General features: G+C 39.5%; 1 long non-coding RNA gene across 1 annotated transcript in view; it reads left to right on the plus strand.

Annotated features, from left to right (window-relative positions):
- Positions 1-1683: 1683 nt before the first annotated feature.
- LOC127368802 (uncharacterized) overlaps positions 1684-25137 on the plus strand; it is a 255086-nt gene continuing 231632 nt past the window's right edge. The window contains exon 1 of the long non-coding RNA XR_007885881.1: positions 1684-1726. This is a non-coding gene — a long non-coding RNA (uncharacterized LOC127368802). The remainder of the gene's footprint in view (positions 1727-25137) is intronic.

Consider the following 25137-nt stretch of genomic DNA (forward strand, 5'->3'; position numbering starts at 1 on the left):
ATGGCTCCATCTTAATACTTAACATGCAGATTTGAGATTGATATAGTTGTTATATGTTTTCAACTCAATCCTGGAAAGAGAACAATTCGGTATATTACAACTATTCTTGTAAAGTAGCTACAATGAGCTTTCATTTTGTGTTGATTCTGGCGGCCACTGTGGACGAAAATGGTAATGTTTCCACCCCCACATTTCATTTATTTCAAGGGTAAATATGACCCAGTGGCAGGTGGTGACACAAACTGTATATAGTCAATCTCCTGATGAATTTGTTTCGTTATGTAGGTCATATAGAGGCATCAGTATTAAATTGAGACTGATTCGTAACCACTGAAATCTCCTTCTACTATGTTTTAGCCTCTTCAATACAAAAAATACAAAAGTTTGACAGTTTTAAGATTAGACAGTTTTTCTAAATACAGTGAAGATACATGTTTTCCATGTGACAGTAGTAGTGCTATGGTGTTCCTTAGCTGCATCAATATATCCACTAGACCCCCTCATAAATCCTGCCTGGGGGATGGCTCATGTTTCCACATGAAGGAGAGGCTGAACTAACCTATTACTCACTAGTGGCTCCACTGTTTCCTCTGCCCTGTATCCAGACAGCCTGTTTGTTTGTTTCCACCATTTGAGCTGGAACTTGTTCAAGACAAAAAAAAATGCTGTAGTGTCGCTGACTAAAAAAAAGATGTTGTTGTTTAACCTAACAATAAACCCCATGTTACAAAAAAAATGAAAGACTGCATAAATAGGAAAAGGGTAGCTTTTAGAAATAAAAACAGGGCAGGACTCTCAGTAGTTCCAAAAGAACTTAAACAGCTCCTTACAAATGCAAGAGAACAGCACAGGCAAACAATGAAACAGAGTATTCAAACACCCAAAAACTTTGGACACTATGAAATCATTTACAAACAGGAACTCTGCAAAACAATAAATTATCAATCTGGATGAACAACAAAAGTCAAATGAGCTGAATGACTTTTACTTGAGGTTTGAGTCACAAAACTTCTCTCGGCAGTATGACAGTATGTTGTTGTCTTTGCAAGATACTGATGCCATCCACTGGCTGGAAGTGGACCTGCCCAGTGTACAGTCCCTTTTTAGTAAGGTGTGCACTAAGAAGTCCACTGGGCCAGACGGACTGCCAGCTTTCTTGATTAAAAGCTGTGCAGAGGAACTAGCACCATCATGGTATTCCATATTCCAACGATCTTTGGACACTCACACTGTCCCAGCTTTGTGGAAGAAGTCAGTCATAACACCAGTGCCTAAAAAGCCCTCTGCCACAGTGGTCTAGACCTGCTCTATTTGAAAAGTGTCTTGAGATAACATCTGTTATGAATTGGCGCTATACAAATAAAATTGAATTGAATTGAATGGAATAATGATTTTCGTTCTGTGGCTTTGACCTCTATTGTCATGAAATGTTTTAAGAAATGTGTAGTGTCTCTGCTCAAGAAAGAAGTCGAGCCAGACTTAGACAGAAACGCAGCACTGAAGATGTCATCCTCTGCATTTCACACTTTAGTTCTAAGCACCTTGAGAACACAAAAGCCTATGCTAGAATTATATCTATTGATTTTAGTTCAGCATTTAATACAGTGCAGCCCTATTTGCTTATAGAAAAGCCTAAGTTTCAGTGTTAATCAAATTCAATTCAATTCAACTCAACAGCGCCAATTCATAACAGAAGTTATCTCAGGACACTTTTCAAATAGAGCAGGTCTAGACCGAACTCCTTGTAACATTATTTACAGAGACCCAACAGTACCACCATGAGCAAGTACTTGGCAACGGTGGCAAGGAAAAACTTCCTTTTAAGAGGCAGAAACCTAGGACAGAACCTTCGGCTCTAGGTGGGTGGTCGTCTGTCTCGACCAGTTGGTGTGAGAGAGAGAGAGAGAGAGAGAGAGAGAGAGAGAGAGAGAGAGAGAACGGAGGTTACGACAGAAGGACAGAGAGAGACAAGGGTGCACAGAAACAACAGTAGCAACAACTACACTAATAGTAGTGACTGATTATGAACATGAAGAGGATGATGATGACGACGACAACAATGATGGGGGACAATGAGCAGTGATTATAGTAATAATAGTATCTGTAGTAATAATAATAATAATAATAACAATAATATGAGTAATATTAGCAATGGGAGTCAAGCAGGACCATGGCAGGAGGTTCCACCAGGATCCATGAGAACCTGAAGTTAGTAACATGCATTAATGGGACATGAATGTGTGCAGAGAGAGAGAGAGAGGAAGAGAAGAGAAGAGCTCAGTGCATCATGGGAAATTCCCCGATAGTCTAGGCCTTTAGCAGCATAACTAAGGGATGGTTCAGGACTCACCTGATCCAGCCCTAACTATAAGCTTTATCAAAGAGGAATGTCTTAAGCCCAGTGTTGGAATGTGGAGATAAATACAGCGTCTCCTCCCAACCACAACTGGAAGCTGGTTCCACAGGAGAGGAGCTTGGTAGCTGATTGGTTTTATTCTTTTTTTTTAATAGGACACAACAAGTGAAAATGAATGAGACATTGTCAGAGACCAAACATACTGATACTGGGGTCCCACAAGTATCTGGGGGATACCCTATACCTTTTACACTGTACACTAATGACTGTAGGAAAGTACACCCCAATAATTATATTATAAAATTTGCTGATGATCAGTGATGTATTTTTTATTTCTTATGTATTACCTGTTTATATTTGGATTCCTTAGTTTTGCTATACATTGTACTTTACAGTTAGATTGAAAGCACCTCATATTGTTACACTGTTCTACTTTTTCGAGGAAGAAAATACTTGAAGTACAGTATATCTACCAATTGTCTGAAGTTTTTTTTTTATTTGCACTCCAAAGAGTGTATATATTTGTTATTTATTTTTGGTATAGTGCTTAACAAGCACAATTTAATTTTGCCCAGTTGTGGCCTGTTGAAGGGCAATAAATATCAAAAGTTCCAAAACATCTATTGTGTTATTTGTATGGATCCACTATATAAACATAATATCTACATACATGGCATTTGATTGGAGGCTAGTCTCACTTTGTCCCACAGCAACATTAAAATTGTTTAGATTTGTGAAGTAACTAGTTACTTTTATAATTTGTAACTGCACCAAAACACAGGAGATGGTCTTTGACCTGAGACAAATGACTGACTACAAGCCAGTGGTCATCAAAAACCAGAAAATTAGCCAAGTGTCCTCGTATAAATATTTAGGTGTCCATATAGACAACCTTCTTTGCTGGAAAACACACATTGATCACCTGCAAATAATCGAGTGCAGCAGAGACTGTATTTTCTAAAGCGACTGTGACTGTACGGTGTGTTCGCGGCTGTGACTCAGAGGTAGAGCGGCTCGTTCCTTAATCAGAAGGTTGTGGGTTCGATCCCCAGCTCCTGGTTCCACATGTTGAAGTATCCTTGAGCAAGATACTGAACCCCAAATTGCTCCCTATGCTGTGCATCGGTGTGTGAATGTGTATGAATGTTAGTTTCTGTTTGATGGACTTTGTCATCACTGAGTGAATGTGTGTGAAAGGGTGAATGTGGCATATAGTGTAAAAGCGCTTTGAGTGGTCGGAAGACTAGAAAGGCGCTATACAAGTACAGGTCCATTTACCATTTACCATCATGCTGATGTTCTACAGGGCGATCCTAGAGAGCATCATTAGATATAGATTCACAAAATAGCTATGAGGACAATAGGGAGGAAAGAATATGAGCCCACAGAGCCTATATGAGCACACAGTCATGAAACAAGCGGAAAAAATCAAATGTGGACCCTCAACATCCCCTCTTCTCTGAATATGAACCTCTGCCATCAGGAAGAAGAAGGAAGTGCAAATCAAAAAGACTGAAGTTATCGTTCGTCCCGACTTCTATCAAGCTGCTGAACTCCACTAAATCAGTACAAACCAGCACCGTAGCACTTTTATTCTTATAGTTTCTTACAGTCTCTTTTTAAGCTGCCCCATTGTCAGTGTTAAAATGTAGTGTTCTCCATGTTTTAAGATGTTTTTATGTTGATTTCGTAAGTGTTTTTTCATGTGTGTTTTGTGTTGAGGTATGCTTGTTTCTGTGAGGCAACAAACTGTAGCACTGTGCCCAAGACAAATTAAATTAAAATTGATTCTATTCTATAATTTATTGTTGTTCATTTGGGGTCGGGTCGCAGTGGCCATCAGGTTATGCAGGGTATTCCAGCAACGTTCTCCAGCTCATCTTAGGGTGATCCTGAGGCATTCCCAAGTCATGAGTAATCCCTTCAGCACGTTTTGGGTCTATACCAGGGTCTCCTCCCAGTTGGACTTGCCTCCAGAAACCTCCAGAGGAAGGCGCCGAGGAGGCATCCTAATCAGTTGCCCGAACAACCTCAGCTAGCTCCCTCTGACGCAAAGGAGCAGTGACTCTGCTCTGAGTTCCCTTTGGATGTCCGAACTCCTAAAAGACACGTGACAAACCAAACTAAACAAGGATTTAACTTTTAGCTTGTTTAGGACATGGGAGAAGTGGAAGATAGCACTTACTCCCAGTAATAATCATAGTTGTTGAGCCATTTTTCAGTTCACAGTAGCTAGCTATTGCTGGAATACATTTAAATAGCTAATTAAACGTTTGTCAGCCAATCAACTGTTACCATATGTAGCTCTTCACATTAACTTAACCACTCATCATTAGAAACTGGAATGAGAATTTTTAAGTGAACTATGATATAATGCCTGTTTCTAATGAAGGCTACACTGTTCAAATACATACATGTCTGGGCTATTATTGGAAGTTTGCAGATATGATCAATGTAACATTAGATAGAAAGCTAGCTAGCAACCTACCTAATCTAGCTGTGTACCTCTAAATATGGATCTGGCTTGGTAGTTAATTCACTTGAGGCAGTAAACACAGTCTGGTTAAACATTTTATTCTGTTTATGGGTAGACAAAATGAATTACAGTGCATCTGTCACAACTAGTTTGCCAATTCCTTGACAAAAGGGTCTCTGACTAAAAATGATCAAGGATCTTATTAACATTGGCATGAGCAATGTATTTTTCTTCTTCAGGCTCATAAAAAGATGCAATAAGCCAAGGGCTTGTGTAAAAGAGTATAACAGTTTATTAATTAATATTTGTCTTAGCTTACTTATATGCTCAGTTAGCAGTCAGAAAATCTGTGCCAATACCATGACAGCACAATCTGCTGTAGCAGCCACAAACCTCCCCGATTCTCTGACAGTCTTATTATTCCATTATATTCTCAGTGTAGCTTTAGGATTAAGCTCGCAAAAACTACAGACCTTACTTCAGGTACTTTCATGAAAACTCCCTTGAAATCCTAATTACTTTCCAGGGAACATGTGTTTTAAAGAGCTCAAATAAAACCTGAATTAACTGTATGGTACCGGGCAAGTCACACAGCAGACAGGACGACAGACTCCTGGGACCCAGCCCATTGACTTGTGTCCTTTGTAGTGGACATTTGGTTTGTGTGAATCACCTTACACTCTTTTGAGCTACTCTATCAAACCCTGCTGTACTGTAAAGAGGGCATCCTGGGCCTCTTGATGATATATCATGGGATAGACTGGGATGCTGAAAATGGGTGGCATATGAGCATGCACATTTAATGGAAAGAGGAAATGTAAATCCAATATTGTTGATGACAATTATATATGTTCTTGTTTATTAACATGTCAGGAATTATATTTAGTAGTTAAATTATTTTTGTTTTGAAACAATAGCCCTTTGAATGTCAACTGTATTGGACAGCAAGACCATCTTAATATACTTAATGTGGAGTCACATTGTTGTAGAAAACAGAACTGAAGCAGAATAGATTCCTTACAATATAATTTAGACAGATTCAGATTTGGACATTTCCTTATGATGAAGAGATGAGAGATGAGGGTGAGTTTTAATCACAAAAAGTGTATTTATGTAATTTTCCACAGAGGTTTCCATTTGTATAAAAAAGGTGGTGAAAATGTGCGTACTCATATGCATCTATCATACCATGTAGACCTTTGAGTCTTACAGTAAATCTTGCAAGTTAGTAAAAAGGGGATTAATAAAAGTGTGAATTTGGTTGACATTTTGTCTAGAGCTTTATTCTTTCACTAGACTGTGAAACATTAACATAGGGATGTATGTGTGATTAACAACCTTTTTGACTAGCCTTAATTTCTTTCTGTAGAGTTAATGTGTTTTTCATTGCATAATAATAATAATTATTATAATAATCTTTATATAAATAATCAAATACATGATCTCTTAAAAAAAAGACTATTATTAAGGTATAAGAATTACCTTCAGGTGTGAGTGACCAGTTAATAGTTTGTTAAAGTGCTACTCTATGATGGCTGTAGCCGTGCCTAATGGGTTTCACCATTATTCACCTTGTTTAATTTTTTATTCATACAGAGTTTAGGGATTCAAATAACACACGTTTTCTTTTTTCAATTTGATCCACCATTACCTCCAGTTCACATTCTGTTAAATTGCATCTCTTCTTCATTTGCTTCTTTGATGCTTCCACCATTTCTCTTCAAAACTTCTAAATGCTGATTCTTCATATGCAAATCAGGCAACTGGGGGTGTGTTTCAAGCCATTTATAGTCAACTGTGGGGGTGATCAGAAGGCTCACGCAGGTGCACACAATTTCAGGATGATTGAGATGTATGTTGGGAAAAACACGTAGGAAGAGACATATGTGACGTTTTATAAATCTGATGAAAAGACTGCATATGCATGTTTCTTGTTTTGTGTGTTCACAGATTTCTACACCTAAATATACACAGTTTTATGCATCTGGCCCCAGATGTTATGAAATTGGATCAGATTGTCTTTTACGGTTCATGTGAGCTTTTCTAGGTTTTCACAAATTGAGCCAGTGGTTTATTGATAGTTTAGACTTTTCAGGTTTTTCCTGTTGAGTAATGTGTTTTTTCTTGGCCGTAGTTAATGCTATTAAGATGAACATTTGGATGTTGTGGGACTGTGAGTGAGCAGAGATTGCCTAAGAGACAGAAGGAGGGAGAGAGGGGGGTGCTGAGGCTAAGGATCTCAGACAGCTCTCCCATGACCTCCGACCAAAACCGACCAACAGGTTTGCAGAGCCAGAATGCAAGGGAGTGGTTATAGCAGTGGGAAGACATATGATACATTTTGTGAGTGTTGATGTGTACTCTGTGCAGGACCTTGTATTGAATTAGTTGAACTTTTGAGTTATGTGACATGGAAAAAGTATTTTTGCAAATAGATCAACAATCGATTGATGCGTACTTAAGTCTGATGTCTAATGGTAGTGAGGCTGGGGTGTCATGGTGAGAAAAAAAAGGGGGGGGCGGGGTTGAAGTTATGTACAACAGTTTTGTTCTAAAAGGTGTCTTTTAAGTGTAAGAACTGGTAAGTACAGTGGTGGGGTAAGTTTTATGTTTGCTGGAGAACGTCAAGGTCTTTGGCTCCAGCCCTGAATCTTTCCTCGAAAATTTTAAATTTTAAAATAACTTAAATTTGGTGCCCAGCAAGTGTCTGCTGAACACCACAAAACAAAGCTCATTTTTAGATCCAAATTTTGCTGTATCACCATTAAATAAATGACTGGAAAATGACTCCCTGCAATGATAGATGATGAGTAGGGAATAGATGAGTGAGATGAGATCACCAATTGCCTCAGTTTCTGTCTCCGAATCCATATTCTCGTCATTCCTGACCTTCACTGGGCTGTGTTGTGGGAGCCTCTGCTTCAGACCACTGCACAGTTGACAGTTTGATCAAGCCTAATGAATTGAGTGTTCAGCTAAGGCACAGGCCTGCAGGCTCACAGGCCTTCTGTGTGTCTGCTCAATGCAAGGACTGTGGACACAGTCATTGCAGACTGTAGCCGGGTTACTGCACCAACCTGGGAAATTATTGGTTTTGTATTATGTTATGGTTTTTCCAGCAAGTGGATGCAAAATAAAGTGATGAAACCATTTCAAGACACATGGACATATCTACTTTATAATAAACAGAAAAGGTCATACAGCAAGGTAGACTATGGCTAAATTATACTCTGCTGTTTTAGACTGAATTTTAACATGCTGTGAATACTACAAACAATGTATTGATAAAAAAAAATCTGTATGTTTACAGGGTTTTTTTCATTTATTTATTAACATATTTTTTGTATGTAATGAATGTCTAATATAAAAAGCCGTGAAAAATCTGTAACTGTAAATAATCATAAAATTACTTCTTATTTAAAGAAAATGTCCCTTTTTAACATAAAAAGACATTTAAATACTGTTAATACATTTTAAAAAATTATTTAAAATTAGTAATAACAACTTATAATACATTTTACATGGATTTGTTAATTGACAGATTTGAATAAACACTTTTCAGTCTAAGCATTTGTAAACTGTCAATTTACAGTTTGTATCACTAAAATAATACAGTAATTACTATAATTTCACAGATGGTGATTTTTGTTACAGTTCTATAACTTTTAAAATTCAAAATTAAAATAGAAAAGTAAAATAATAACAGAGCAATAACAGTAAATTTAAGCCTGATTATTTGTAATATAGCAGTGTTGTTGCCTGTATTTATAGGTGTATAAGTATAGGTATTTCATTGTTTTTTGAGAAATTAAAGCTAACCACTGTATTTTAATTATATAAAATGACTGTATTTTTACAAGTCAGTTATTTTCTGTTATTTCAAGTTTTTTTCCCCCCAGAAAACTGTAGTTGCCAGAATATTATCGTTTTTTATTTTGACATAATGTTTTCAGCTAAGTGTGTGAGCTAGGGGTTTAGTGTGGTGATCATGTAATTGCAGTCCTCTGTTTGACTCCAAGCAGGAACCTGGTTCATAAAAGTTCTGATAATGTGATGTTAATGAAGTTTTTGTGTAACTGTACACATTGAGTTACCAATTTATCAGTTACACCTGTACACCCTATACCTATATAGGCCTTTATACACCAGGGACATGATGATTTGGTGAAATACTCAGATAAATAAAAAGTGTACTTTATCCAATCCAATTAAAGCAGTTTAAGGCTGTACCAGAAATGCCAACCCAGTTCTGTAATCTATCCAGTAAAATGGCATGATCAATGGTATCAAAGGCTGCAGTCATATCGAGAAGAATAAGGATGGAGCGTTCACCTTTGTCAGCATGCATCAGCAGGCAGCTGGTGCATCTTTAATAGTCTTGTTCAAATTAAACAGTAGTTCCCTCATGTAGAGGCGGTGGACTTCAAGTTTGTACTTTTCCAATATCTCTCAGCCTTCCTATATTCCCTTCTTTGTTGTCTAATGTTGTTGTTGATCCAAGGAGTGTTATTAATATAGTCATAGCAGCACCTACTGCAAACAGAAAGTAAGCGTTCTATGGCAATTATCATCTTATTTATGTGAAATTTACATGGTGTGGTCTACACATGATGTGTTGTGTTGGCACAAAACGTGGTGTTTGGTCCTGATTTTTCAGTTACAGTACAGGGTTGAAACCACAGGTAGGTGATGGTAAATGGACCTGTACTTGTATAGTGCCTTTCTAGTCTACTCAAAGCGCTTTTACACTAGATGCCACATATACCCTTTCACACAGTGATGGCAAAGTCCATTGATCAGAATCTAACTCATTCATACACATTTACACACCGATGCACAGCATCGGGCGCAATTTAGGGTTCAGTCCTTCTTAGTAGATGACCTGCTCTACTTCTGAGCCACAGCTGTGATGACGCCAGGACGTACAAATGTCATATAGTTATAGCAGTGATCCCATCTAATTAAGTTCAGGCTTCAGGTCAGGTCACTGGGGGTGGTGGGGAGGGTGATCTTCTGAGCACTCAGGAAGTGATGAATCAAAGGTTTCTATCCAAGCAACAAAGTTCTGAAGAGCAGTGAGGTGAGTCTTCCGACCACTCAAAGCGCTTTTACACTATGTGCCACATTCACCCTTTCACACACATTCACTCAGTGATGGCAAAGTCCATCGAACAGAAACTAACACTCATACACATTCACACACCGATGCACGGCATCGGGAGCAATTCGGGGTTCAGTATCTTGCTCAAGGATACTTCGACATGTGGCACCAGTAGCCGGGGATCGAACCCACAACCTTCCAATTGAGGAACGACCTGCTCTGCCTCTGAGCCACAGCCGCCCCAATGGCTGATCAATCAACACCTCCACTCTCATTAGTTTCAGGAAGGATACATTTAGGCTAGAGGATTGTCTGCTTCATCAGTGTCATGCTGTCTATAACGCAGATTCAGATCACTTTACTAATATAAACCGTGATCAACCATACTACTGCAAAAACTGAATGAATCATCAAGCTAGTCCTCCTAAATTCTAATCAGCTCTGTTGTTGTAACCCTCACACAATTACCGTAAGTCAACAATCACAGGATAATTAGTGCACTAACAACTGTGCAGTAGGCTCTTTGTGACAGTGAGAATTATAAAGAGCTACTCGAACCAAAAGCAAAAACTAATTTGTCACGCGTGTAATCTCACACGTATTCTTAGAAATTATCAACAGTCATTTGCTTTGAGAGTTGTTGGCAGAATGTATAAGACCTCTAAGTAGTCATCCAGAGGACATTTATTCCATGTAGCGTTAAACACAGCTCAGTGGCTGGGGATAGTTTAGTTTGTGAGTTATGATCAATAGGGTTGTGGAACACAACCTCTGCAGTTTAGGGGAAACTTAAGGGACACTAAACGTACAGTGCTGAGCAACCAATCATTCGTTGTTTGTTGCTCTTACTATTGTGAAAGCTTTAGGTAAAGCCCTAACGCTGTCTGCAAACCCACTTTACAATTTGTGTTGCTAAAAAGCAAAAAAATGTCTCCACATCTAGACCACCTTGGATCAGGTCTCTTTTAAAACCACTATACCTAGACTTGTTAAATCTGGACAGATTATTTGAGAGAGGCTTAAAGACTCTTGAATAGACAGTTTCTATTTGTGAAAATACGAAAAAGGGAAATTTCGGAGCAGCAAATAAAATAAATAAAGTTCTTACAAATTTGAAAGTGGGTTTCAGATAGCATTAAGGCAAATACAATACAATACAAAAATGTATTGATCAATTTAAGCTTTCTGGTCAGTGACATTCTTGGTGACCTAGCAACTCACATTGGTGACAGGATGTATAGTTCTGTCTTTAAATTTTTTAAAACAGCATTAAATGTTTTGTTTTGTTTTAAATAAAAGCACCCATTCATCAGTCAGAATTACAATGTCTTAGCAGTGGTTGCAGAAAAAATAGGCGAGACCTCCACTCTCTAATGAAGTGTTGCTGCTCACGTGGGCTGTGTGGCTGCTCTGACCTCTTAACATGAGCGCTGAAATGAAAAGCTAGACATTGGCTACACACACAGAAGCTGATGCAGGAAGTGTGTCACAAGGCGTCAGCTCTGCAAATTGTGCTGGGGAGCTGTGTTTACGAGCTCGTCTGCGATCCATGGTTACACACACTTGTCTTTGTATAGGTTTGCATAGATAGATTTGTCTCTCTGCAGGAAATATATGTGCAAGAAGCAATGACTTACCTTTACAAATACAGGACTATTTATAGATCAGGAAAACTCCTGCATTATGTTAATATAAAGAAGCACTGTGAAAATGCCATTTGTGAGACAGGAAATGTTTATTAAATAGTTCATTCTTTCTGAATCCTCTGAGAAGTCATAATACAATTGTACTGGTTTGAAGTCACCATTTGCCTCTTTGTAAGTGTATTTAAACATCTATGGGTATATTTGACCCTTAACAAAAAAATATATATTTTTCTGTATGAATCCCTGAGAGTGGAAAGTATAGTATGCCACGTTGAACAAACCCATATTTTATACGTTGCTGCTCGGCAGCTCAGCATCAAAGTCCAGATATTAAAAGCCTTTAGAGTGCAAACATCTGATGCCACTAAGCCTAAATGCACAATGTTTCCATTAAAGAGACTTCACATGACCACTGCTGATATCTGCATAGTATGATTGAGTAGATTTCATCATTGTGTGTATGATCTTTCCAGGTTCTTTCTATAGCTCATTTAGCTTCATGTCTGTAATTCATTTTTAAACATGTATGAGGACTTGGTGTAACATCTGCAGCCATCATGGAAATGTCAGTTTGAATTATTTAGATGAAGAAAATCAGGTTGAAGTCAATTTTCCATAGTGTCCATATATAGCATGGATAAAAGCTTTGTACAACATTATCTGCCGGAACCATCCCCATATAGAAGATATCCCAGATCCTGCCATCTTGCGCTGGTGACTTCATTCAGAGCCAGAGTCTGCACAGTAGTGATCCAATGGTAATGGTAAATGGACCTGTACTTGTATAGCGCCTTTCTAGTCTTCCGCATCAGGAGCAATTTGGGGGTTCAGTATCTTGCTCAAGGATACTTCGACAGGAGCCGGGGATCAAACCCACAACCTTCCGCTGTCAATCACAATGTGAAACCCCTTTTTTTATAGCTTCACATAACGTATTAAAACCAAACTGTTCGGACTTAACTTTTGGAGAATTGTCATGTCATCCATCTACATATGTTAATGGCTGGAACAATACCTGGTATGCTGTAACAATAAAGATCTTAAAAGATTTTGATACCTCCTCAAGACAATCCCTTAATATCAGCTGACACAACACAGAGGCCTCATCATCAATATCGGCTGATCTTGTGCTTTATTACTTACTGGAGCACAAATCAAAAAGGGTGGGACTTAAGATGGGGTCAGTTTGAAGCACTGAAAGTTGACAAACCAGCTTAAGCATACAGATGTTACAACAGCAATGAATAATAAACACCTCTTGAACTAAAAATTAAGCTTGCCCTGATTAGAATGAAAGCAGACTTGGCCAGATGTGGTGTTATGACATACAGCAGAGCCCTGCACCGGGTCGGTACCTGTGAATACACTGTGTAACAAGTAGTGCGGTCAGTTAAACGCGTCATTAACGGTGTTAACGCAAACCCATTTTAACGGCGTCAATTTTTTTATCGCAAGATTAACGTTCTTTTTGGCCTAGCACACTTTGTAGTTTTTTTCACATGCTGTTGCAACAACTAGTGACGTTAGAAAAACTACAACACCACACCGGATCTAGCTAGACCGGAAACAAAACAACAGGCACACACTTGTTTAAGAGTAGTAGACGTTACGTTTTGAGTGGATGGCGAGCGTGAGACGCCGAAATGGATGCCAATAATATTCTGAATGGAAAGTTTACTTTTAAAAAGTTGCCAAATGGTTCCATTGACAAGACCAAAGTGATCTGTGTGTTTTGTCGTTGTGAACTGAGCTATCATCGCAGCACGTCCAGTCTGAAATACCACTTGATGGCCAAACACACAGCTGACGAGAATTCTCCGCCCCCTCGTCAAAGCCAGGCAACAATGGATGATTTTTCAATAAAAACAACATTTGCACAAAGCAAGCCGATCCACTTTTCCATGTTGATAAGAGCATTCAAATGAGAAAAAATAATGGGACAAAAAGAAATCAAGGGACATTTAGAATAGATAAAAATGAGTTAACTATGACATTAATGCGATTAATCGCGATTAAATATTTTAATCGTTTGACAGCACTAGTAACAAGTGAAAAATGTATGTTTATAAATTCTCACTAACTGCTAGACCGCTGTGAAGTTTGTATGCGAAGACATGAGATCAACCTGTGTGTGTAGAGTGATTTAGCGAACTGTCACAGGACTTAATCAGTCACACAAATACCCAACTTTACAGCAGAAATAAACATGTTTACAGTTTACTTTTTATGCTTATATTTGATAAGACAGGTGAAGTTAGGAAAGGGGGGAGAGAGAGAGGGGCCATGCAGCAAAGGACAGCAGGTTAGAATCACACCCGAGCTACTGTGCTAAGGACACATGGGGCACGCACTCTACCAGGTAAGCTACTGTGTGCCCCTCATTCAGATATCTTGGGTCAGAGGTCAAGGGACCACTTTGAAAATGGCCATGCTAGTTTTTCTATCGTCAAAAATTTTGCCTGCTAAGTAGTATCTTCAATCACTCAACGTCTGTCTGTCTGTCTGTCTGTCTGTCTCTCTCTCTCTCTCTCTCTCTCTCTCTCTCTCTCTCTCTCTCTCACCCAAACTGGTCGAGACAGACGACCACCCACCTAGAGCCGAAGGATCTGTCCTAGGTTTCGGCCTTTTAACAGGCAGTTTTTCCTTGCCCTTGTCGCCAAGTGCTTGCTCATGGTGGTACTGTTGGGTCTCTGTAAATAATGTTATAAAGAGTGTTATGAATTGGCGCTATACAAATAAAATTGAATTGAATTGAATTATTAAAAACAGAACCCGCTGCAGATTCTGAAAAACAGAGCGAGTGGAGGAGGTAAGGATAATGGGGTGGCCAATCAGATTTCAGGAGTGGCCAGAGCCAACTAAGGCCCACCTTCTAGACACACCCCTATTTATAGATTCTTTCCAATACACAATCCTGTTCATCAATATGAATGGATTCATATGCATCGGCCCCAAAATATATATATATATATATATATATATATTGATAAAGGCTGCTTTGGCGTCCCATTTCAAAGTCCTGTATCTCCGACCAGATGGCAGTATGTGAAGTGTTGATTGAGGGAGCTGTTGTAAATGTGTTAGCTGTGTGTGATGGCTCTGTGGTTCATGTGTGAGAGACTGGGTGTGAGGAGGCAGAGGATTTTAGAAGCAGTGTCTGTGTGAAGGCAGGCCTCTCCTAGATTGCAGATTCCAGATGTTATTGAAAATGATTCAGTTCCTCCAGGAAGTTGCAATGTTGCGATCGCAACAATTAACACAAATTCAGCCAATCCTTGGGAATTCTTTGCAACCTTGCAATTTTGTGCTGTGACCGCAACTTTTTCGCAAACTGACCCCTGATCCCTGTAGTTTCCCACAAGTTTCACCAATTAGCAGTCCCCCACACAAAACGTTGAGTCATACTATAAAGGACAAAATATGACATAAGCATACATAAATAAATCAATGTAGAAATAAATAATTAAATACATACATAAAAGACAAATAAATACATTTTGGTTATTTCTGTATTTTTACATTTATTTATTTGTACATTTATTTATTTAGAAAGTAAATTGAGTTGGTGGTGCAACATCACTCTGAAGCAGGATTGGTCAGGGAGAGAATAATGACTTTCAACTGTCATATACCATTATTGTACTATAACAGCACCAAAATGGATGCTAACGGCTTCATTAGATTCACTCAGCACTACATGTTTGAGCGACCAGAGCCAGAATCTGACAGAGTCAACGGACACTGACCTGCCCATGGATCAACCTTGTTCCTCTCAGCCTGCTACAGAATGCTAATGTTTTTCTCCTATTTATGTTAGTAGCATAACCTAGCCAAACACTCAGGCTATCAATAAATAACATATTAATTCATTTGTTTATATTTCTGTTTTGTGAGTAGAATAAAGGGACTACAGCTAGCTTTGTGTCATACAGCTAGTGTGGGAAATTAGCACTATAGACAAATGCTGGTAAAACAAATGTAATTAAATTAACTAACTCTTACTGCTTTTACAGATTTCTCAAAACACATAACAGGTAATTGACTCCAACCAGTTTGAACTCTCATCTTCCAAAGCCACAACCAGTGTCATGTAGAACAATTTGCTAACATGACCAGCCAATTCTGGGGCTGCATTTCAAGTGGCTTTCTCAACCTGTACTATCAACAAACACATGCATTAAATTATTAAATATGTGTTTGTGTTTTTTAAACATGCTGTGGGCCAGGCAAATATATAATTATTAATATTGTCGACCACCGGAGAGCAGCAACAAGTAGCGTTCCTACCTGTAATCTACACGCATTGGCTAATAGAGGAGGAATCAGTAGAACCGCACAGATGCAAATGTTAGATAGTTAGATAATAAATAATTATTAATGAAAGGAGGTAAGTTCTGTGCCATTAGATCATCAACAAGAATATCAAGGGGATATGCTCAGACGAGCTGTGTTTGTCTTCCCTTTGCAGTTGTCCACCATTTTCAGGTAAGACAAAAGTACATCTAAATGTTGGCAAATCGAGTGGAATTACAGTTACTCCCAACACTGACAATGGCACAATTAAACAATAGATGATGAGTCATTCAGTGCATTTGCACAAATATGCAGTTAGATTTTCAGAAAGAAAAACTGCTGTCCATGTCCTGGTCAATCCATACAGCCAAAATGATTTGAAGTAGACTGCAGGTTGAACCAAGTCTTCTGGCATCCTGTTCTGTAAGACATGACCAACACAGATAGAATATAAGGCTACTAGGTTGTTACTGTGTGTTGTGTTTAATTAATAACGTGACATTTTTTTGTTTTGTCATTACAGGCATGCTCACTACCTGGCCTACAGATGTTTTGTTTCAAAGATTGTATGTTGTTTGTCCTTGTTTCAATTCAATAGGGCATTCTGCGAAACAGGTCTCATCACATCCGGTTCAGGTCCGCTGTACCGCGCTGAACCTAACTGGCTACGTTGAATATGGCGCTGTTTTACTCTAGATGTCTTCAAGAGTTACCCAAAATGAGCATAACTGATGTCCATCGCATATGCAGGTTGACATCTAAAACTCCTGCCACCAAAATGGACAAGGGGTTTAAGCTATACGCCTCCTCATACATATTTGACTATGAAGGTTTGTATCTGCTAGCGATAGCTCATGTTAGCATTCCCGAACGGCAATAATGCAGTATGTCACTATGGTAGCTAAGCTAACGATAACATTAACCTACTAATGTGAGCTGATAGAAAAAAATGTCACGCTCTGCAAATTTATGACTGCTAGCTGTAGACCTACATAATCACGTTGTCACTTTATTTTTCACCAGTATCAAACAAAGACAGACTGACTGGTGCTGTTAGCATCAGGGCAGCTTGTCACAGATCTATGAGGAAAAACGAGAAGCCACACAGCCTGAGAGTAACGTTAGGGATGGGTTGGGTGTTCTGTTCGGGTTCTCAATCTGTTCCAGTTCAGGGACAGTATTTATTATTTATCAAGCCTCTCAGGGTAGGAGTAAGTAAGAGTGGACTAATCAGTGATCATGACCGGGTCCCATTGACTGTCTAATCACCATGGACAGACTTGCAGGAGCTGCTTTAGTCTGAGACGCTTGGTAGATGCATGCACAGTTGTTCCAAGTTCAATGTTGTTTGTCTACTTGTTAAAAGATGTGTATAGTGAGGTTACTGGGGTATATGTGACTCTGATTGGACATCCTTGATTCTTCAGTGCCATCATTCAATGTTATTCATAATACGTCCTATAAAAGTCCCTCTATTACAGCATGAACAAATTCTGTTATTGTATTTGTTGTGTTAATGTCATTGCCAAACTTGCCCCAGCAACCTAACTAGACTGTTACTCAAATCAGTGGCATCTGTTTGAACCACTGCTCAAATTGGATACATTAAAGCTCAACCACACTCTCAAATCTGTGTCAATGTTTGTAAAGATTTCTCTCCATATACTTTTGTACAGATAGTGCTTCGGGATTCGGACCCTGTCATCCTCACATCAAATCGGTGCTCATGTGTAGCTGGCACTGCAATGTGTAACCACACAGTTGCTTTGCTGTTTCAAACGGCACAGAGTTGAATGTGCAGGTTGTGCCACCTGTCCACACCTGCACTGAGACAGAGCAGCAATGGCACAAGCCCAGAACAGCGGTAAGTGTTTAGACACAATTCCTAGGCCTAATACTCCTGGCATTAGTGATATTTAAGTATACATATGTATTAGAATAATCTGTCAATGCCAGAGTCCAACTTTTAAAGGGTCAGGAACCTTAGATGGAGAGCAATGTATTATTGAATGCAATTTTGTTTTGGTCTCGTTGTTTTAACATAGGCAGTTGTAATATGTCACATACTTTGCCAGATTAGTTAGTTTTTTGTGGGTGGATTTTCCTTTCAATTTTATTGTCTCCTATTGTTAAGATTGTATGTTGTTTGTCCTTTTTTTTGTCAGGGAGTGAAACCTGGGCCAATAAATGGTCAGGTGGGGTAGTGAGCTGCTATTGCAATTACTGCATCATACAGTCTACATATGTATACACATGCACACACATACACATACAGTATGTACACGTATACACACACATGTGTACACGCATACACACACATACAGTATACACACACACATATGTACACACACACAAATAAAGAGATTTCATAGGTGTCAATAACCTGCAAATATTACTTACACTAATTACAGTACTAACACTAATATAACTGACAGTATTACATTCTTTCACAGGAGTACACTCTACCTGGGCTTGGTAGGGGACCCACTAGACATCTCTTTGCTACTGATTGGAGACGTGTACAAAGACTTCAGCATTAGCGAGAAACCTCTAGCAGCAACTATGGGCATCAGTGACGAGAAGACCCTTGTTGAGACAGCTTTTGGCTTAGCACAAAGGGGGAGTGTGCTCTCATACCAGCAGCCTGTATTGTCCACAAAGTCAGTCAAGATGCACCAGGATCCTCCACCTTACCCACCGCTGCCTATTGGGGAGTACAGGCTTGCCCCGACAGACTGTGTGCATGTGTGCACTGAGGAGGAGCACTTCCATCTTAAAAGCTTGAATGTCACACTGGACATGGCCTATAAGATTGAGGCAGCGACAAGAGAGCAGGCAGCAGACCAGGAGTGGCATCAGCTCCGCAGGCCTAGGATCACCTCCTCACGTTTTAGAGAGGTGTGTTTTGTGAGGGGAGTGAGCTCTGCAGAGTCTCTTGCAGAAAGAATCATCAAAGGAACAAGGCAGACTGCAGAAATGAGAAGAGGTGCAGACATGGAGTTTGAGGTGGCAAGGGAGTACTGCCGGATGAAAAATGTCAACTACACACCCTGTGGCCTCGTCATCCACCCAGATACCCCTTGGCTTGGTGCCTCGCCAGATGGCTTGATTTTTGATCCATTCGCACAGCCACCGTTTGGACTGGTTGAGATAAAGTGCCCTAATGTGAAGAACTATGTGGACTGTAAATACCTTCAAATGCAAGATGGCACTTTGGCTCTCCGTGAAAGCCACTCTTACTACTGGCAGGTGCAGGGTCAACTGTTGATCACTGGCCTGCAATGGTGTGACTTTGTGATTTGTGCTCAGGAAGACATGCTGGTGCAGCGTATCCAGGTTGACCCGGAGGTAAAAGCGGTCATCAGAGAGAGGGTGGACCAGTTTTACTTTAAAGTGTACATGCAGAAGTACTTGTCTGTCTCCAAAAGATCTTACTGATCGATGCAGGATAATTCAGGTGGGGGCCTTTGTATGAAGAAAAATGAAATTACCTGCAATAAACTTTTGTTATTGTGAGAGGCAGGAGTAAATAACATTTCATGCCTTTCAGCTGAATTTGGAAAATGTATTGGCTTATTTCACTATTGCATTGTTATATTACATAACATATTCACCTGTTATTTGTGTAATTAATTATTTCATGCTTTGTTTAATTTTAAATGCTTTGGGTCTTCATAACATACAGGGTGGCCATACAGAACTACACATTAGCCACAGCATATGCCTCAGTGTTTAAAGTAATTACACCACACACAGGTGCCATTTACTCAATGTTGTCTATTACTTGACAGTAAAATATGGTTCTGATTTTTCAAGCAAGGTCACTTTTTTCACTGTTCACGTTTGTCATTCACATCTAGAAATGAGACCATAGCCTTTTTCAAAGGGGCTCTTACAGGCAATTTCAATGTTTCATGCATCACTGTTGGAAGGGTGTTCTTTTGGTCAGCCCAACTCTTTATCGCCAAAGAAGCAATATTTGCATCAAAAAACTACAACATAATTGTTATATAAATAGGTGCTGTGTATTTTGCAATAAACACAGTGGAAAATAAGTTTTTTTTCATATTTATTTGTAAGTGACAAAAATAATTAAATCATTCCATATACAATTTGTCTTATGTGACTGTATAAAATATGTTTTCAGATTTCATATACAATATTTTACTGTATGCATGGTTTGATTTCATACATTTTACTACAAGAGATAGAGAGGGGACAATTAATGAACAGTTGGCACTTTGACAAATTAAACCACTCAAAGTCAAACATATAACTCGTGCTACATAAACATGTATCATGGAATACATATGTCAAATCTACATCAGAGAATCCAGTTCTTGTTGAAATTGTTATGTAGTGTTATTGTTTATCATAAAGAGAGACAAATGGAACAGAATTGAGGGAGGTCCATTATCAGTTTAGCGAGCAGATCTGAGACAAGAATATTGACCATTCAGTGTACAAGTATCCAGAGAGACTGGCTCAGTGAAGTTAACAGTTATTTGGCCCAAGCCTTGACCAGTGGCTTGTTTTGATAGTTTGTTAGGAGGCAGGCTACTGCAAAAAGCTGGTTGATACTGCCACAAATGGTCAGAGGGATAATAGTGTCAAACAGTTTGTTCTCTTTGATGCGCCTAATTGTCCTCTCAACATGTATTCTTAACCGTGCAATGTCCTGAGTGACCAGCACTTCGCCATGAGACAGCTGTGACTTTTTACTCAGAAAACGTGGTCTGTAAACTTTGCAAGGCACTAGGTCGTCAATTCTGAACACCTTGTCCACCATTACAGCCATATCTTTATCCAAAAGAGGGACAATGCCAGATTGCCTGAACAATTCTTTGTCACTGATAGAGCCGGAATACAGTGAGGAAACAAAAGTAACAGCACCATGTGGTGACACACCAATCATTCCTTTCAGGGTAGTGTGGGATTTATACTGTGAAAACATCTCACTCTGTAAGAGTAAAGATGAAGGCATCTGACATCTCATCTCTGTACAGTCAATAAGGACTTGGGTGTCAGAGTATTTGCCGAATACACTCGGCATCGTGGCTCTAATTGTCTCAGGAGACAATCCATATCCATATCCCAACAGCACCCAATAAGGTGTACAAAAAATGTACCCAGGTTTTGATTATCCTGCTGACGGTGGACTGATGAATGCTGAAACGATGTGGGGTCCAAAAGTCTGAGACCACTTGTATGTGGTTTAAATTATATTGAATTAGATAGTAGTGTTCTTACGGATGCTGATTTATCAGCAAGCTACTTTTAAAAACAAAATTATTAAGTATGAACTATGCCTACCGGTCGACGAGGTGGATCAGTGGCATTGTCAGGAGCTGCTCTTGTGCTGGAAGTGGATGACTGTGTACCAACACGCACGATTCTCCTCGTTGCAGGTTCAATCTGTCTCCAAAATGCCTGTAGATGGCGGTAGCTGGCAAATCTAAAAGAGTGAAAGAAAATTATTATTACCTTTAAATCAAAGCATAACCCATTATTGATGTTTGGAAAATGCATCATCACAAAGCTGAAAAGTTTTTCTGAGCTTGTTGACTTTTTAGAGATATGTGGTTCTCACTGGTCAGAGATGCTACAAACAGGCTATGATGATCTTATAGATTAAACTAGACAACAGTATATAAAGAAGTTAAAATGAGCTCAACCTTAAACATCAACAGCAGTAAAATGCAACATACACATTAATGCAGCAGTAATATTAATTCATAAACATCCTATATAATAGTAAAACACTGACAGGGATCATTTTACTGCACTATGAGTACTTTTACTTTTCATACTTTAAGTACATTTTTCTGATAATTCTTACATACTTTTACATAAGTAAGGATTTGAATGCAGGTAGTGGAGTATTTTCAGTGTGGTATTAGTGCTTTTACTGAATTAAAGAATCTGAATACTCTGCCCACTATTGTGTGTTCAAATCCATTCATAAATGAATGGATTTGAACACAATATAGGTCTGCAAGAAGGTCATAACCACAGAGGTATGCAAGCTAAGTATCATATGACATAATACGTACCTGGTATAGAATCTGATGTCGTCATCCGATGCTAAAAACCTCTCCAAGCCAAACGACTGCTTCAGTGTAACCTCAGCCAGCCTCTTTTGCAGCTCCTCTATCACCCGCTGCTGGGCCTCTATTTTCTCACATGATATATCCAAAGCTGATGGTTCTGGTTTTGCATCGTAATCATGGCACTGAAGCAACAGTTCAACATCCATCTCTTCCTCTTCAGTTGATTCATCCTCTGGTCGTTGTGTTCTCTCCCAGACACTTGGTCTGACCGCCGGCAGAGAGTAGTCGTTCCAGGCGAACAACACGGGTACAGCCCCCTCTTTCAAGCGTTGTCGTCCACCTTGAATGACATCCGTGGAGACGAAATGTCTACTACTGACTGTGGTGGTCCTCTTAATTACTAAATTCTCACGTCTCACATTACGTATCCATATTTTTCTTAAGGTTTCTTCCTTTGGGAAGTGGTGGAAACTCACGGTGGAGTTGAACTTCCCTGACATCGCGCATTGAGGTACGCAGCAGGAATCACTGTTGGGATTATCCCGCATCTGGTACTTTACTGGCTTTGACATTTTCTTCTCCTCACTTACATTCAGATGTTAAAATCTAATAAAACGCCAACCTTAAAAAGGGCTAGCTAGGCCAAGTCAATAGCTGTCACCATCAGTTCCTACCGCTGCTACCGGCTTTTCCGACAAGCGGAAGTCAGGAGACCTGTTTTCCGGTTTGGTCACGTGACGCTTGGCATAAAGCCTATTCAGTTCAGTTTTATTCGTATAGCACCAATTCATAACAAAAGTTACGGGATACCTGGGAAAGAACAACCGGGTTGTCATCCCTTCTCTTCCCTTCCCTTCCCTTCCCTTCAACACAGGTTTTAAACCTCCTATTTGGATGGTTTATGTAAATATTTGCAGCTCCTTACAATGTTGTAAAGTTATGGTGCACTAAGTCACCTAACATGCATATAATAATAAGCACACAGAGTAACTTACACTTGGCAAGCATGGTGTCAACAGGAAGGTCGGATGAAGTCTGGGGAAATCACGAAATGTCCTATACGTTGACTTCAAGTTTGCGTTTCTGAAGCTGCTCCTCAGGACCATTCAAGGTCTGCCCCAGATGTCCGCCATAAGCAGGCTTGAACCAACACGATCACAAATAAAGAACCTGTGCCAGAAGTTTTGCTTCAAACTGCACAATCTCAAGTGGCAAATCAGCCGACTGGAGGGACTGCTGGAAAGAGTTCAAAGCTGAAATAAAAAACTGCTTAAATTCCATCAGACAGAGTCAAATGCTGCATGGAGCTGGTGGACAGCATCAGAGAAAGAGATGGCCACCACACTGGCGTGAAACCACTTGTGACAGTTGTCACACTGGACCCAGGACACCAGTCCCACCAAATTCCCGTCCTGCCTATAGGCGTGTTTGGTCCCCTGAGGCATGATGATGATGACTTTTCTTCTTGCTGAATCCAGCTGTAACCTTGTCTCATCGCAGTTGTAGATTTGACAGGGTTTCTCCCTCAACACATGGGTGGCAGCATTGACAGTATATATTATGGGCAGAGCTTCCCGGTCTGTAAAGTGAAGCATTCTATGTGAAGGCCAGCAGGGTGAGCTTCATTGGCTGCAATAACACACTGTTACCATTCACTCTAATGGAGAAGAGCCGACTTCTCACTTCATTTATTAGCTCAGTTTCCTAACGAGTGTATGGTCTAAATCACTAGTTTCACGTCTTCTTCATACATTACATATTCTTCCCCAATCACTCAGATTCACTGAATCTGTGGACTGTTTTAAGCAACTCCTCAAAACCCACCTCTATAGGCAAGCCTTTTTACAGATATCCTTCTTGTTTGTTTTCTCATCTGTTGCCTCTCTTTTAATTTATCCTTCCCTCTTGTTTTATCTTCCTTGGGTTTGTATTTACATGCTCCCTATGTATGTTTGATTGGGTATGGTTATGCATGTACATATTTATATGTATATATACATATTTATAGACCCATCTGTATGTTTGAAAGTTTTTTATTTGTTGTTTGTAAAGCACTTTGTAACTCTGTGTTAAAAAAGTGCTATATAAAGCTTTACTTACTTACTTACTTACATAATGATTGTTATTTAGTAAAATATGGTGCTACTGACCCTGTTATTGTTTACAATGTTGTAATTGTCTCATGTTTTGTCTTGCTGTACGTTGTTTGTATGTGTATTCAGTTTGATGTCACACGGTAATCACTTACCAATAAACTCACCAATAAAATAAATATTGTTTCAGAAACATATTTTAGTGTACTGTTTAGCTGTAATATGAGATTGTGTGTGACCAGTTGAGCCATCATTGTTTCCTGCGAAGGATGAGTCGAAACTTCCCAGCCAATGAGAGCAGCTTAGCTCGCAGTACGCTGCTCCGTCTAACTGTCATGGTGACAGCCAAAACGCCAAACAAAACGGTACTCCACAAACCAATGGGTGACATTCACACAAACCCAGCCATACTGAATAAGGTTATCCAGGGTCAGTCCCATACCTGTGGTTGGAGCTAATTCATCCAGACTCCCGGGCTGATGTGGCTTGGTCAGTTTACTTGGCAGCTAATGGATGAGAACAATAAGGAAACAAGCTTGTTTTCCATTCTTTGTTTGGAAATAAGAAAGGGACATTTTTATTGTGCCTTGAAAAGCACAATACTACTCTTCCCCATATATATAATATTTTATTCTTCCGTACGTTTTTCGGCGCGCTTCTCCTCCCGCAGTTTTGGTCGCACGTACACAAAAAAGGTATCAAAACGTGCGGCTCGGTGGGGACATTAGTGCTATGACTTTTCTAAGCTTTTCGCCAAACAGTTTGCCGATAAATCGCCAAAAAACGTTCCAAAAAATGAATGGGTGTGTATTGCGAGAATCTTCAACTGCCAGAGTGCGTGACATCATCGCTAGAGTGTGGGGAGAGAGAAAATTTGTCGAAAAATAAATTTGTAAACTGCTCTCAAGGCCACAAATGTCACTCTACAGAAATAATTTATAGATAGAAACGTAGGTAAATCCGTTGGGGTCGCAGTGATACCACTGTTGAAGCTGTCAGACAAATAGTTTTGGCGGGAGACGCACTGATGCGCCAGCAACGCCCTCTCACAGCCCCATCTACTCCCATGTTAAAATGTAGAGGAGAAATGTTTAAAGGAGCTCGTTGAACCTCTCCTTTCTC

The sequence above is a fragment of the Dicentrarchus labrax genome, unplaced genomic scaffold (assembly GCF_905237075.1).
Source record: "Dicentrarchus labrax unplaced genomic scaffold, dlabrax2021, whole genome shotgun sequence".
Classification (NCBI taxonomy): domain Eukaryota; kingdom Metazoa; phylum Chordata; class Actinopteri; family Moronidae; genus Dicentrarchus; species Dicentrarchus labrax.